Source organism: Trachypithecus francoisi, unplaced genomic scaffold, assembly GCF_009764315.1.
Source record: "Trachypithecus francoisi isolate TF-2019V2 unplaced genomic scaffold, Tfra_2.0 Lachesis_group8, whole genome shotgun sequence".
Classification (NCBI taxonomy): Eukaryota; Metazoa; Chordata; class Mammalia; order Primates; family Cercopithecidae; genus Trachypithecus; species Trachypithecus francoisi.
Genome location: NW_022681473.1, coordinates 57,159,465 through 57,173,483, shown reverse-complemented (window position 1 = coordinate 57,173,483; position 14,019 = coordinate 57,159,465). Strand labels below are relative to the sequence as shown.

Below are 14,019 nucleotides of genomic sequence, written 5' to 3'. Positions count from 1 at the left end.
TCTGTGCCTCATTTTCCTATTTTGTAATATGGAAAGCATAATAACAATAGTAAGGGTATGGTAAGGATTAAATGAGGTAATATTAGGTTGAACCATATGAAATTGCCACCATTCAGCCATTTTTCAACCACAGAAACACCAATGTCATATGGTTTAGCCTGCCAAAGTACTTAGCACTGTGCTTGGTACAAAACAAACTGCTCAGTCAGTGGTACCTTTGCTTTGTTTTATTTGGATGCTACAAGTCTAACAGTTCTTTCAACTCAACTGTTTGTATAATGCTAACATTTAGATAGGAAGCTCTTTCTAGCACCACCAGAAACATTTTGACTCAAGGTTAACATACTCAGTGGATAGGTTTTACTCAAGACTCTCCATGGGGACAATCATGTTAGAGCAGGCAGTGACTGACAACAGGTAAACATGAGCCAAGGAACTACCTAATTGTGTTTAGGAGTTGGCATGGCATTTCTTTAGGTCTTATCCAAAGCACTGTTATCCACATTATTTAAATATAAAGCTAACTATTAACGCTAACTCATGTTTTCTCCATTATTTTAACAGGGTTTTATTTATAGGAAATCATAATGAAGTGAGAATTGTCTCTATTCTTAATAAGAGATAATGTGCCCATTAATCACAAATATATATATATATATATTATATATATATATATATATATATACCAGAAACAGGAAGAAGCATGAACATGTCATCTCTGAGTGCAGTCCTCAGTCCTAGAGGTACAGGAAGGGAGTGGGAGGTAGGATAAGAGTCTGTTTTCCAGAAAGCTTGAGTCCAGGAGGAGCACAGTGTCTGGAAGCCAGGGCCCTAAACAAAGCCCTCCTTCTCACCATATCTTCTTCTGTTAAATGACCCACTCAGGCAGCACTTTAACTGGAATCATCAAAGGCTCTGCCTTGCCAGAAACCACCCAACCCAACCCTGCATACAGAGCTCCTCCCAGGGCAGCACTGGTCTCTGCTCCAGTGCCTAGAGGTGAAGAGCTATCTGGCATCTGTCAGCTTTCCATGGGCAACTTGTGAGCAAGGCAGGCTTCTCAGGGCTTCATGGATTTTCTCAAAGGCCCTAGGGCTCTTCTTGCATTTCCTCCAATCAGGACCCAATTCCTAGTTTTCAAGGAAATGAAGCAAGGCTGCAAGCTCTGCAATCTCCTGGGGCCTTCTGACTTGGCAGAGCAAAATGTACCAACACCTGCTGCAGCTGCAAGCCCCTTCCTATTTTTCGTCATCTCCCTCCTCCAGCATATTTCTAGTCCTTAGAAAGCGTGCAATGGGGCCCCTGAATTCCCTTTGGCTTTTAACAAAGAGGCTGTATTTTAATTTACAGAGTCAATGTGAGGAGTGGCAAGGTGAAAACAGAACATGTGGTTTGTCAGTCATTGCTTTAGAGCAGGAAAGTCCCACCCCACGTGTTGCACAGGAGGCAATGGAAGCTCAGAAAAGAGGAGGGGCTCCCCCAAGGTCACACAGCAAGTCTCTTTTCCTTGCTCTAATAAGCTTTTCTTTCCACAATATTGTATTAAGTGCTAAACTGTAGGCCACCCCTAAATAAGAAGAACTAGAGAGCCAATCTCAAAGTCTGCATCTCAGCCATAGAACCCTCTGTGTTACGAGGCCCTAGGGAAATGCAACCCCCCAAGTTTGAAGTGAGGAGGCTTCCTCTTGAAAAATCGGTTAAAATGCCCTCCTTTATGCACATGCCAACTTGGACTTCAAAAAGACTTTATTCCCAAGGATAAACAACCCTATGTTTGTGTAATATAATTAAGTGAAGGCATCTATAAATGTCATACTAGCTTGTGCCCATTTCAAATTGTTATGCATCAACAGAACTTAACGAGATAGCCAAGCCTTCTCCTTGCTGTGAGACTGAGATAAGCCACAGCACTGTGGGCCCTTTAATAGATTGCCAAATAAAGCATTTTCTATGCAAATTATTCTTGCAGTGGGACAGCTAATCGCTTGCCAAGAGCCCACCCACTACCTCTCTGCAATTAGTCGTGAAGTTGAAGGAGCTCCAAACTCCGCAGGCGCACTCAGGGCCTCCTGCTCCTATGGCTTGTTTTCAGGTTAGCAGAAACTTTCTTTCCTCTGGTGGTAGGGCCTGGTTGCCCTGGCACAGAGACAGTTGGGTAAAGGGAGTGAGGGAGTGGGCAGCAGATAGACAACTAAAGGTAAAGCGGGGAGGCCATTGCAATGGCCCAGCACCTAACTCATGTGCATAATGTGCACTTGGCAGCGGCTATACCCTGAGCTGCACTTTGCTCATCTATAAAACTGGTGTGGACACTGGTCTGAAGGTCCCAATCATCTGGTGTTTTGAGAACAGGTGACAAAGGGAGTTGGGAGCAAGCTTAGCCCTCTCAAGAAAGAAACTCAAGGAAGAACCCACTCTGAGCTCATAGGAAACCAGAGACTCAAGGTCAGAATAGGAATTTGGAGTCAGAAAAATCTGCAGGGTCCCAGCCTGCCAACACTCCCATCCTGGCAACTGTTGTCATAGGCACAGGATGTCTCTACAGTAGTCAAAGGAGAGTCTCAGATAATTGAACCAATGATTAGAGCACTCCCTCACTCTCACACAAACCAACCGGCTCTCGAGTTTTCTTTCTGCCTCTCTCCCAAGTATGTCTCTGAGTCTCTTAGTGTTTCTCTCTCCACATCTGTTCTGTTGGTGCCTTTCACTCCCTCCCACCTATGGCTGGCTGTGGAAGCAACTCCAAAGGTGGGCTAGCACCCAGTGGCCTCCTGAACCATGACCAGAGCAGATTTGATCTAGGAAAGGAAGACTAGGGTATCTTGCTCTTGTCCCAGCTTGTGCAGGGCAATATCCATGATCTGGGATCACACATGCACCCCTCAGAGAGTTGGGGTCAGGACTCTAGCCTGGACGAGAGCACCTTCAGCCTCCATTTCCAGAATTTGGTGAGATGGGCCAAACCCATGTTGTCCAAAGGAGCAGACTTGCTCAGGGAGGTATCAGGGAGCCCCACGAGAGCCAAAGTCACATGTGTGAACATATGTGGTTGGGGAGGAAGGGCGTAGTTTTGGTGTCTGGGCAGCTTTAGAAGCTAACTGCTCATGTGGTAGGTGAGGGCCTGGGCTAATCCATGGGTTCTTAGGTCAGTGGTTTTCTTACTTAACAGAAGGCTATTTTCCTCATTAGAGTCCCGTGAACACATCAATATGGAAGTTATTAAACCTAGAAGAGGGATGGATAATAGTTTTTTGCCTTTGATATTCTTTGACAGCCTTTTGATACACTGAGAGCCCCGGGGAGGGCACAGATGAAAGGGTCATTTGGTTGAGACTGCAGCATCAGCTCTGCTCCTCACCATGCTGATTGCTGGTGACTCCAACAATTCACACCAGTCAATCCACTCGGCTGCGCTTCCCCTGAGGCCTAGGCAGTTCTAGAAGTGCCCGGTAATCCTCCCATGCAGATGCTGGTGCACCGAAAACCCCTTGTTGCTAAAGAAGTAAATGACCCAGGAGGAGCATCCCATTGAGCCGTTGCTGCTGATTCACAGTGGAGACAAAGGAACTGATCACATTAGCTGGCCATCTTGGGATGTGGCCCAGGAGGCAGGAAGAGCTTCAGTAGCTCTAGCCCTTCACTCTGGTCTCACTCAGAATCACACCTGGTGCTTGCCTGGAAGACCAGGGCTGATAACTTCATCCTAACTTGCTTTGGGGTTCAAGGCTCTGCCCAATCACCTGCCCAGGACAACATCATCCTAAGCTTAGAGTCATCCTTTGTTTAGACCAATTTTGCCCCCACTAACCCCCCATGGCCCTTGTGGCTGAGGTCCTGTCACCTGCTGATACCCAGAGTTCCTGTACCTGTCTGTGTTCCAGGAAGAGCATGGCTCTTGAATTCCTCTCACCAAGCTCCACTGTGTTGGATGAGGGGCACTGAGGCTGGGTGCGTTATGCCTGGTGTTTGCCCCTTACCTTGTGGCCTCTTTGTTCCTATTGCTTGACTGGCTCCCATGCAACACCTGAGAGAAGGTGAGGTGCAGTCAGGATGGGGGACTCTTCCTACCCACCTCATCTAAGCTAACTCCAAGTCCAGATCCCAGCAAAGCTCTCCTACCTCAGTGAACCAGTCCTGCTCATTCACATGCAGAGACATGACCAAGCTGGTCCCCAAGGGTTTGCAGCTGGAACATGTGGGGCTGGGTTGGGAGAAGGCAGAGCTGTGGGATTCTCAGCTCTACCTGAGAGGGCAGGCCAGGAAGGGTGCAGTGATAAAGAGTGGGCCAGTGGGGTGAAGTGAGAGAAAACGGGGCACGGCGAGAATGTAGGGGACCGAAGAAACACTTAGAAAACCTGACCCCATGCTTTGAGCCCTAGTAAGACAATAAAATACCCTCCACCTTCTTTTTCCCTAACTTCCTCTTCTTGCTTCTCCTCCCTTCCCCATCCATTTGCTAAGGGGATGTGCTGAGACTCAGCTTTGCTATGGGTCTCACGGTATCTAGGGGCTAGCCTGGGAGCCCACCTCCCATGTGGAACATTGCTTCTATCAAACATGCATCTGGAAGGCTCACAACTGTAATCCCAACACTTTGGGAAGCCAAGGCAGGAGGATCACTTGAGGCCCGGGTTTGAGACAGCCTGGGTAACATAGTGAGACCCCATCTCTACAAAAAAATTCTTTTAAAATTAGCCAGACATGGTGGCGTGCACCTGTAGTCCCAGCTACTTGGGAGGCTAAGGTGGGAGGACCACTTGAGCTCAGGAGTTCAAGGCTGCAGTGAGCTATGATCACACCACTGCACTCCAGCCTAGGTGGCAGAGCAAGACACTGATTCAAAAAAATAGAAAATGCATTCTAACTCCCTGTGGATTTCTGGAGCCCAAGTCCTGTATAGCCAGAGCTTGTCTACACTGTTTGACATGCGCAACCTTGTTCTACGCTGGGCAGGACCCCCATGGGCACGACCATAGCAGCCGGGATCCCTGTCTCTTTGCTGGCCAGCTCCAGGGTTCCCAGAGTACCTTGTGCTCAGGGCACATACTAGCAGCTGAGGAAAAAGTGACCCTACACCGCAAGACCCAGGAATTTGTATATTTAATTCCCCCTCGCCTGGGTAATTCTAAGGCACAGCCAAGGGTGGGAACCCTGATCTTCATAACTGCATCTCGAACTTCAGTGGGCCCTTATCAGAGTCATCTAGGGCACTCAGTAAAACATAGACTCCTAGACCCCATTTCCAGAGATTCAGATTCAGGAGGTCTGAAGTGGGCCTGAGCATTTGTGTTTCTAACAAGCTCCCAGGTGCTGGATGCTGCAAGTCCATGGATCACACTTACAGTAACAACCTAAGTTACGCTGGTCTGATCCAACCTCCCATTTTCCTGAGAAAAAGACTGAACTGAGAGCAAAGCAGGGCAGGGGATACCAGCCGCCCACCCAAACGCCCAAACCTTTGAGGGCTCAGGTTCCCACTTTAGGAGGACAACAAAACTCAGGCCAAACCCAAGCTGGCCTTGTTGGTGCAAGTTGGGCCTCTGGCCTGGCCCAGATGGCTGGTCCATCAAGAGTGTTAGCCACTGCCATTGGCTGGTCCCTCACTGACAGCAGAAACTTGGCCAATGGCAATCAATCAGGGGGCCCGCGCTGCCTTAAATACCAGCAGAGCAAACAGCCTCAGACAAAGCTGCGCCATATATCAATTACCAAGAGGCTGCGTGCTCCTCTGGGCAGAGGGAGCCGAAGCGAGCGGCCAGGGCTGCTGCCCCAGCTGATAAGGGCCCGCATTGTTCGGGGACAGCTGGCAGCCCGATAAGGGCCTGCTCGCCCGAGATAATGGCAGTGGGCAGGCGCCTCGCGGCAGTTTAGAATTTCTTGGGTCTCCAAGAAAGGTTCTATTAAGCCCACTGACCCCAATTGAATATTAATTAGCTAATTAACGGATTTATTGTTCCACGCCATTTCTGGAGAGGCCATTTTTTTTCGAGTGCCATTATTTTTGTAAATGATTTTTCGCATTGTGCATAATTGAATCTTTGCAGCTGCCAGCATCTTCTGCATGATTTGGCAAAAAAAAGGAAGCAGAAGCACTTAGGGCTTTTTCCCCCCACCCTCCCTCTGAACAAATGTTTTCAGCCCCTCCTGCTGATGCTGGAGCGAGGGGGAAGTAGGGGGGCTGTCTCTGTTTCACAGGTTTGTTTTTTAAGCCTAACTGCAACGTCTGCACTGCTTTTTCCTTCCTTTTGTGGGCAGCTGAGGGCCGAGGCACTCTGTGCTGTCCCCACCAGCCCTTTGTCTGGCTGTCTTCAAAGTACTCAGACTTAGCTTTTCTCAGTCCAAACTTCTTAAGGCATTGTGCTTTCTATTAGGGAGAACACAGAGGGAACAAGGCCCAACCTTGTCCCACCTCGAGCTCCTGGTGGAGAGAGGCCAGCCAGCCCTGAACTGCCAGGGGAGGAGCTCTGGCCAGCTGAGGAGCACTCCTGGTGGGCTATGCCTGGGTTCCTGCCCCTATCTATCCCACCCTTGCCTTTCCTAGCTGGAGCCCACCCTGGGTCTGGTTGCTCTGGGGGAACAGAGCCCCCATCCCAGAGCCTCTCTGCTGCTCTTTAATAAGTCTTTGCTCCAAATTCCACGCCAGGGTTACTTGACTCCCTGGAGCTGGCATCTGCCCATAATAAGTTGAACCAGACAGTCCCACAGGCAAATGGCTGATTGAATCAAACCCATTCCTCTGCAGAGGGTCTAGAAGAGGGAGGATATGTGTGCTGGGATGGGGCTGGCGTGGGCGGCATAGCAATATTGTCAGCCGCATTGGGGAGACCCGTTGGACCTCATAGACCCTTCTTCAGCATCATTAATGAAGCCAGGGGCAGGCAGGAATATTAGTCAGGGCCCCTCTGTGGGCAGGTCTAAGGAAGGCTCATGCCCAGGACCTGCCCCTGGCCCCCAGGGGCTGCAGAACTTTATTGGGATTTTTTATTAAGCTGCCTCTTCCTGCCCTCATCCCTGTCCCTATCCTGCTGTTCGTGCTCAAAAAGAGGAATTCTGAGGGCGTTTGTGAGCAGGGAGATGAGTCAGGAAGGAGTTCTTGAGTCTTCCTCTACAGGCACTGGCTGGGACCACCCATTTCCTTTCCTCTGGAATAGAATCCAGCAGGCAGACAGACTGTCCTGGGAATCTCCTCCAGGTGCAGAAGTTGTGGAAGACACTATATGAGATAATCCATATGTTAATTAGCTAGATTTAGTCACTCCACAATGTATATATACTTCAAAACATCATGCTGTGCATGGTAAATACATACTTTTTTTTCTGTCAATTAAAGTTGTAGAAGGGACCCCAAAAGTCTAAGAACTGAAGGTGGCCCTTAGAGTTGGGGAGGGGAGTCATTCAGCCTCTGAACACCTCCGGGGCGGGAAGCTCACTACCATCAAAGCTTTCATATGGAGAAGGGTCGTACTTACACAAAGTCCATATGCTCCTCCCTATATCCCACCCATACAGTCTCCCTCTGCTCATGACACCCATTCAGCTAATAATAGAAACAACCGTAATAATATCTAACACGAAGTGAAGAACTACTATGTGCCAGATGCTGTTCTAGGTACTCTCATGTATTACCTCATTTAGTCTTCCTCATGTCTCTGTGGGATTTTTTTTTTTTTTTTTTTTTGAGACAGAGTCTCGCTCTGTTGCCCAGGCTGGAGTGCAGTGGCACAATCTCGGCTCACTGCAAGCTCTGCCTGCCAGGTTCATGCCATTCTCCTGCCTCAGCCTCCCTAGTAGCTGGGACTACAGGCGCCCACCACCACGCCTGGCCAATTTTTTTTTTTTTTTTTTTTTTAGTAGAGATGGGGTTTCACTGTCTTAGGCAGGATGGTCTCTATCTCCTGACCTCGTGATCTGCCCACCTCCACCTCCCAAAGTGCTGGGATTACAGGCATGAGCCACCGTGCCCAGCCAGTAGGTGGGATTCTGAGTCAGAGAGATGTGAAGTAACCTATGCAAGGTCACTGATGAAAGTAACAGTGCCAGACACCAACCCAACGTTGCTGGATACCAGTGCCCCCACGTTTGACCTCTCTGCTCCACAGTCTGGAAAGCCATGACTCTAAGACTGCTCTGCTGCAGGGAAGACAAGCTAAGGTGCTGTAGGTGCTCCTCATCTGACAGGGTCTCCCTTGCCTTTGTTGCCTTAGACCCTCTTCCTGAAGCCCAAAGTCCACAGGCGGTCTGGCCAGAAGAGAGCCTGTTCCTTTCCATGTTCTAGACACCATACTCTGTTAATGCAGTCTGGGTTGGTGATAAAGCTCTTGGTGAGGGGTTGCACTCCTCTATAGCCCCCCTTACCCTCCGAGGTTCAGACTTACTGTTTTGAAAAGGAGTCCCCCAAACCACCTTCTCCAGTCCTCAGAATTTTGGCAGAATTTGGTCTGATCCTCCCCAAGTAGGTTTTCCTACACCTCCAGAATCTGCCAGAGACTCCTTCTTTAATCCCAGTGAGCTGACAGCTGGAGCCCTCCTCTGGGAGTTACTAAGAGAGAGAGGCCTCAAGTTAGAGGCCGGAGAGGCTGCACAGACCTGGTTCTTCCCTTCTATGAAGGTGACCCATCAGGACACTGGCACCTCCTGCTGGCTGCCCTGGGGGCTGCAAGCCACCCCTTGGGTGTTTGGGAGACATTCCTTCCAGTTTCCTATTTTGCAAAGAGGACTGGGGCTCAGCGACAGGAAGAGAACTGCCCAGTCACACTAAGGGGGCCAGACCATACCCTGTTCTCCTCTGTCCCCAGGGAAGATCAGGGATCCAGGAAGCCAACAGTCATACTTGGCTCAGAGGACTAATGTAATCCCTCTCAGAGCCTGATTCTCTGGAGGGGACACCTATTGGCCTACTGGCCACCCCAGTCAGTGTGCCTGAAGTCCTGCAGTCCTTCCATGGCTAAATCCTGGGAGTCAGTATTGCTTAAACCCCATCCCCCTGCCTCTTGGATCTTCCTAACTCAATATTCTCAAGGCTCTCAACAGGAATCTTTTCATCAGACAAGAAAACCCAGGCTCCAGCAAGCAAATTTCTGTCTGTCTGGGAATGCCACCACTGACAGGGCTTATGGGAGCTGGGCAGAAGTCCCCAATCCGTGGGTAACCACTCATAGGCTCAGCAACCTTGGGCAAGTCACATCTTTATGACCACCAATTCCTTAACTGTAGAGTGGTAATAATAATAATGCTAGTACTCTTTCCATGAAACATATATATATATATGTATATAGTCTCTATGTCTCTCTCTCTCTCTCTCTATATATATATATATAGAGAGAGAGAGAGATCCCTCTATATACAGTTCTATATATAGAGAGAGATCAAAACCTGAATCTTAAAGGAAATATTATTAGATATCATGTATCTATGAGGCTCTGGCTCTGTTGTCCAGGCTGGAATGCAGGGGCAGAATCATAGCTCACTGCAGCTTTAAACTCCCAGGCTCAAGCAATCCTCCTGCCTCCACCTCCAGAGTAGCTGGGACTACAGGAGCCCACAACAACACACTTGGTTACTTCTTTTGATTTTTTGTAGAGACAAATTCTCTCTGTGTTGCCCAGGCTGATCTTGAACTCCTGAGTTCAATTGATCCTCCTGCTTCAGCCTCCCAAAGTGTTGGGATTACAGGTATAAGCCACCATACTCAGCCTGAAAAGATATATTATGAACTGGCAGGCAGGATGGAGGTTACATTTGGTAACCTGAAAGGAGGCACTGGGGACTTGGGGGATATATTATAAACTGGAATACATTGATGCATATGAACTTTTATTTTCTTTATTTCTTCTAAAAAAATGGGATACATGTGCAGAACATACAGGTTTGTCACGTAGGCATACGTGTGCCATGGTGGTTTGCTGCACCTATTGACACATCTGCTAAGTTCCCCCACTTAATCTCCAACCCCCAGTAGGCCTTGGCGTGTGTTGTTCCCCTCTCCGTGTCCATGTGTCCTCATCTTCATTGTTCAACTCCCAGTTATGAGTGAGATGCATGTGAACTTTTAAGACAAAACCTGAATCTTAAAAATCCTCTTGTAATATGGCAGACCACACTCCAAGGCTCCCTGATACCTCTGATCATTGGGATCCTTCAGAGGAAAATTGTGAGACTCACATAGGAAATCACTGGTGCACAATGTCAGGGGCTCCCAATGGGATAACTAATAATAGTAGAATTTTGGGCTCCAGACAGACGGGTTGGGGGATATTCTGGGGTCTACGGGAGCCCTGCCAGATCACAGAAATGCTTCCATTTTTTCTGGAGGTAGGACCAGCTGCAAGCATCCAAGTACCAGGGGACTCATGTCTTTTCTAAGAAAAGAGAGTGGGGTGAGTAGCTTCAGGCTTGCTCTAGCAAAGGCCCTGTGGCAGGCTCTTCAATGAACCCAACTGTCTTACACAGGATAACTCGGATTTTACTTCAGGAAAAATAACTTAGCTACACAGAGCTTGAGGAGCAGGGAAAGGTGGATGGAGATGGGGATGGTCAGAGGAAGACAGGGGCAAAAATGGAGGGGGAGGGAGACAGAGAATGACAAGGAGGACACAGGGAAAGAGTCACAGAGGAGAGACAGAGAATATTGCCAGGAAAAGGGCTTTTCAATGGGCAAGGCTGGACATCAAAACCACCAGCATAGGGCATCAGAGTCCCTTTCATGTGTCATCCAAGGCAGGGGAGGGAAGGGAGGACAGCTTTGATGGTTCTTGCAGTCCCAACTAGGCCAGAGCAGGCTGTACTGCACATGCTACCTTCAGGACCTGCTTCTAAGAGCCTCTCCTGGCTGCTGCTTCAGTCCTAGAGAAAGAGGGCTTCCAGTTTTTGCCTGCCTGCCAGTTGGAGGACTGCCTTGGGGCCTCAGCTAGGCTCTGGTCCCAGTTACCACTTCCATATTCACAGTCCCTCTCCTCAAGCAATAGGGTGAGTAGGGGATGAGAATACAAGGGTGGGTGGGAAGGAAAACAGTGCTTGGTGTGGAGAGGACAGCCACTACTAATCTGCAGCACAAGGCCCTCCCTTCTGGCCCTCAGGTGAGACAAGTACATGATCTGCTAATATTCTCTTGAGAGGAAAATCAGAATATTGGCTATTAAACTCTCAAAGGCAGGACCAGGCCCCCATCAGAAGTCAAAGGAAAAGGTCCTGCCCCTTTCTCTGAGTGCCACCATACCTATTTTCCCCAGGTCTAATATATGCTCAACTCCAGTGGATGGAGACATAAGCAGTTCTAATGAAGGCTTCAACTAGGCACCCGTAAAATCCATACAGGAAGTTGGAAAGACCAGGGCATGAGTTTATACAGCCAAAAAGTTCCCTCGTACCGCAACAAGGCTTACGCAACTTTACCTTTGGAGTCCTTTGTAGGGTGTATTAGTAAAGATGCTCTGAGCTGCAAGTAACAGAAACCCCTGATTCAAAGGGACTTAAACAATAGAGTCATCTGGAGGTAGGGTGGGCCCCAAGTGTATACCACCAGCAGCTTAATGAAGCCATTGAGGACATAGATTTTTCCATTCCTCCATTCTGCCTTCCTTGGTGCCATCTTCATCCTAAGGCTGGTTTCCTTCATGGTCATAAGATGGCTAGCAGTGACAAACAGAACCACCTGTTTCCTTATTCACATATACAAAGACAGGAAACCTCTCATCCTGTCATGGAATATGAGTCCTTAGTCTGATAAGAACAATTTGGATACCTACACACCCTAGACCATTAATAGGTTCCAGGTACACTCCTTTGTTTTAGACTTATCATCTGTGGAGTGGAGCTTCAAAGTCCCCTGAATATCCACCACAGAGGGTGTCTCAGGTAGATGGTCTCTTGTTCCTGTGAGTGAGGAAGATGCTCATGCTTTGGCTCTAGTTCGACCTCTAAACCAGACATGGATGCGTTGCTTCCTCCTGGATTTACCTAACAGACATTCACAAAATTCACAAAATTCAAAGCTGATTATTACCAGAGGAATACATATTCCTCCTGGTTACCTGATTTTAATTTCTCTCCAATAATTATTACCTGTAATTATTATACTAAAGTAAGTGTTTCCCTCATTTCTGAACCTGTTTTTATTGTAGAGAGAACTTCCACTAACAGAAAATGCCCCATATGAGCCATTTGGGATATTGGCATTATTCTCAGTTCATTTCTCAATGAGCCCCAAATACCCTGGTGGTGGGGGACTGAGGAGGTAACCACAGTTCACTTCGTCTCATAAGAAATTATTTGCCCAGTGTGAACACCTTTCCTTTGGCCATTTTATTCTCTGTGCTTGAAGATGCCTTGGGAGCAAAGAGTGGATAAAACTCAAAGCAGGCTTAGGACGCAATGACTGGATGGAAGCCCTTGCCTTCTCTATCCCCAAGAGAGTTCTAGTACTTATTGAATGGAGAGAAAAACAAAAAAGTCCAGCAAAGGCTCATGAAGAGCAAGTCATGAAAAACTCATTCCTCATCTGTGCAATAGAAGAAGCTGCAGGTGTCCTCACCCCTGCTGTCTGCTCTGTCCCCTTTCCTGGTGTCTGCTCCCAGGCTGGAGTGCAGTGATGTGATCATGGCTTACTGCAGACTTGACCTCCTGGGCTCAAGACCTCCTACCTTAGCCTCCCACATAGCTAGGTGCACACCATCATACCCAGCTAATTTTTAAAATTATTTTTGTAGAGACAGACTCTTGCTATGTTGCTCAGGTTTGAACTCCTGGACTCAAGCAATCCTCCCACCATAGACTCTCAAAGTGTTGGGATTACAGGTGTAAGCCACTACTTCCTGCCATGATTCACTCTTTATATCACTGCAGAGTGATTTCCCAAAAAGTTCAGACCTGATTGTGCCTTTGTTCCACTTACAAAGTTTTGACATTTCCTGGTTGCCTCGAGGGTAAAGGTCCATCTCCCTGGCCTGGCATGAGAGCCCCTGCCAACAGGCTTGCTGCTTTCCTCCAAGGCCTCTGCGTTCTGCGTTGCAGGTACATTGAGTGCTGCATCACCCTCCAACTAAGCCCCACTGTCTCCCACTTCTGTGCCTTTACCGGCTGCCGGGCATATTCATCATCCCATGTTTGATAGTTCAAGTGTCCTTTCCTCTGATACTTTCCCTTCTCCCAGGAAAAGTTAGTCACCTTCTCTTCCTTCTTTCTGAAGCCTCTGTTCAGAGCTCTGACATGATGCCAATCACACTGAGTTATGACTTTTTAACAGGATGGCTCCTGACTCCCCTCCTTTCTGTGAGATTTCTTGAGGGCAGGGGCTTTGCTTCATTTGTCTTTTCACCTTTCTTGCCTGATACTGCATTACACACTCGACATACCTTGGATAGACAGAAATCTGGATGGAAGGAAGAATGGCAAGAAGGATGGATGGATGGATAGGTTGATGGATGAATTAAATCAACATCACTTTTTTTTCTGCCTAGGTCACTAGACTGCTCTCAGGCATGCTTTTCGGTGTCTGGATTCTTGGTAAGTTCCTTCATAACCTCATCCACACCTGTGATTGAAAACTGCATCTGACATGATACTACTCAGCTGTTTGAAGAATCAACCCCCAAAGAGCACCAAATAATGGTAGTCTGATAGGAAGTACTGCATGACCAGCCAGCCACAGGGCTTTGCCCCAGGCCATATCATGCTCAATTTTTAGCCAAGAGAGTGGTCACCTCCACTTGCAAAGAGCATTATTACCCCTTGGCAGAGGTGCATTTCAAAACATCACACCATTGTGCTAGACTCTGACACCTTCTGAAGCTTTCTGGTCTATTGGGCCTCAAAGTCCTCCCCAATAAACAGTGCTCCTTAACCCCAGTTCTATACCCCCTGCCCCAGGACACAGACCATCCAATATCTCCATCAACTGTACTCCCTTTACCCATAGACCACTTCACTACTTCCAATAAGGCCCCTCGCCTCCCGGCACGTCTGACTGTGTGCTCCTCCCTGAGCCTCCCTAGCACTGCTAGGTCTTACATTTGCTTTTGTCTC

The 14,019-nt window shown here is 48.1% G+C and overlaps 1 long non-coding RNA gene across 1 annotated transcript; it reads left to right on the top strand.

Moving 5' to 3' along the window:
* Positions 1 to 674: 674 nt before the first annotated feature.
* Positions 675 to 13,500, top strand: LOC117079879. Its single transcript, XR_004435641.1, has 3 exons — positions 675 to 743; positions 1,970 to 2,092; positions 13,455 to 13,500. It is a non-coding gene; the product is annotated as an uncharacterized LOC117079879 (long non-coding RNA).
* The last annotated feature ends 519 nt before the right edge of the window (positions 13,501 to 14,019 follow it).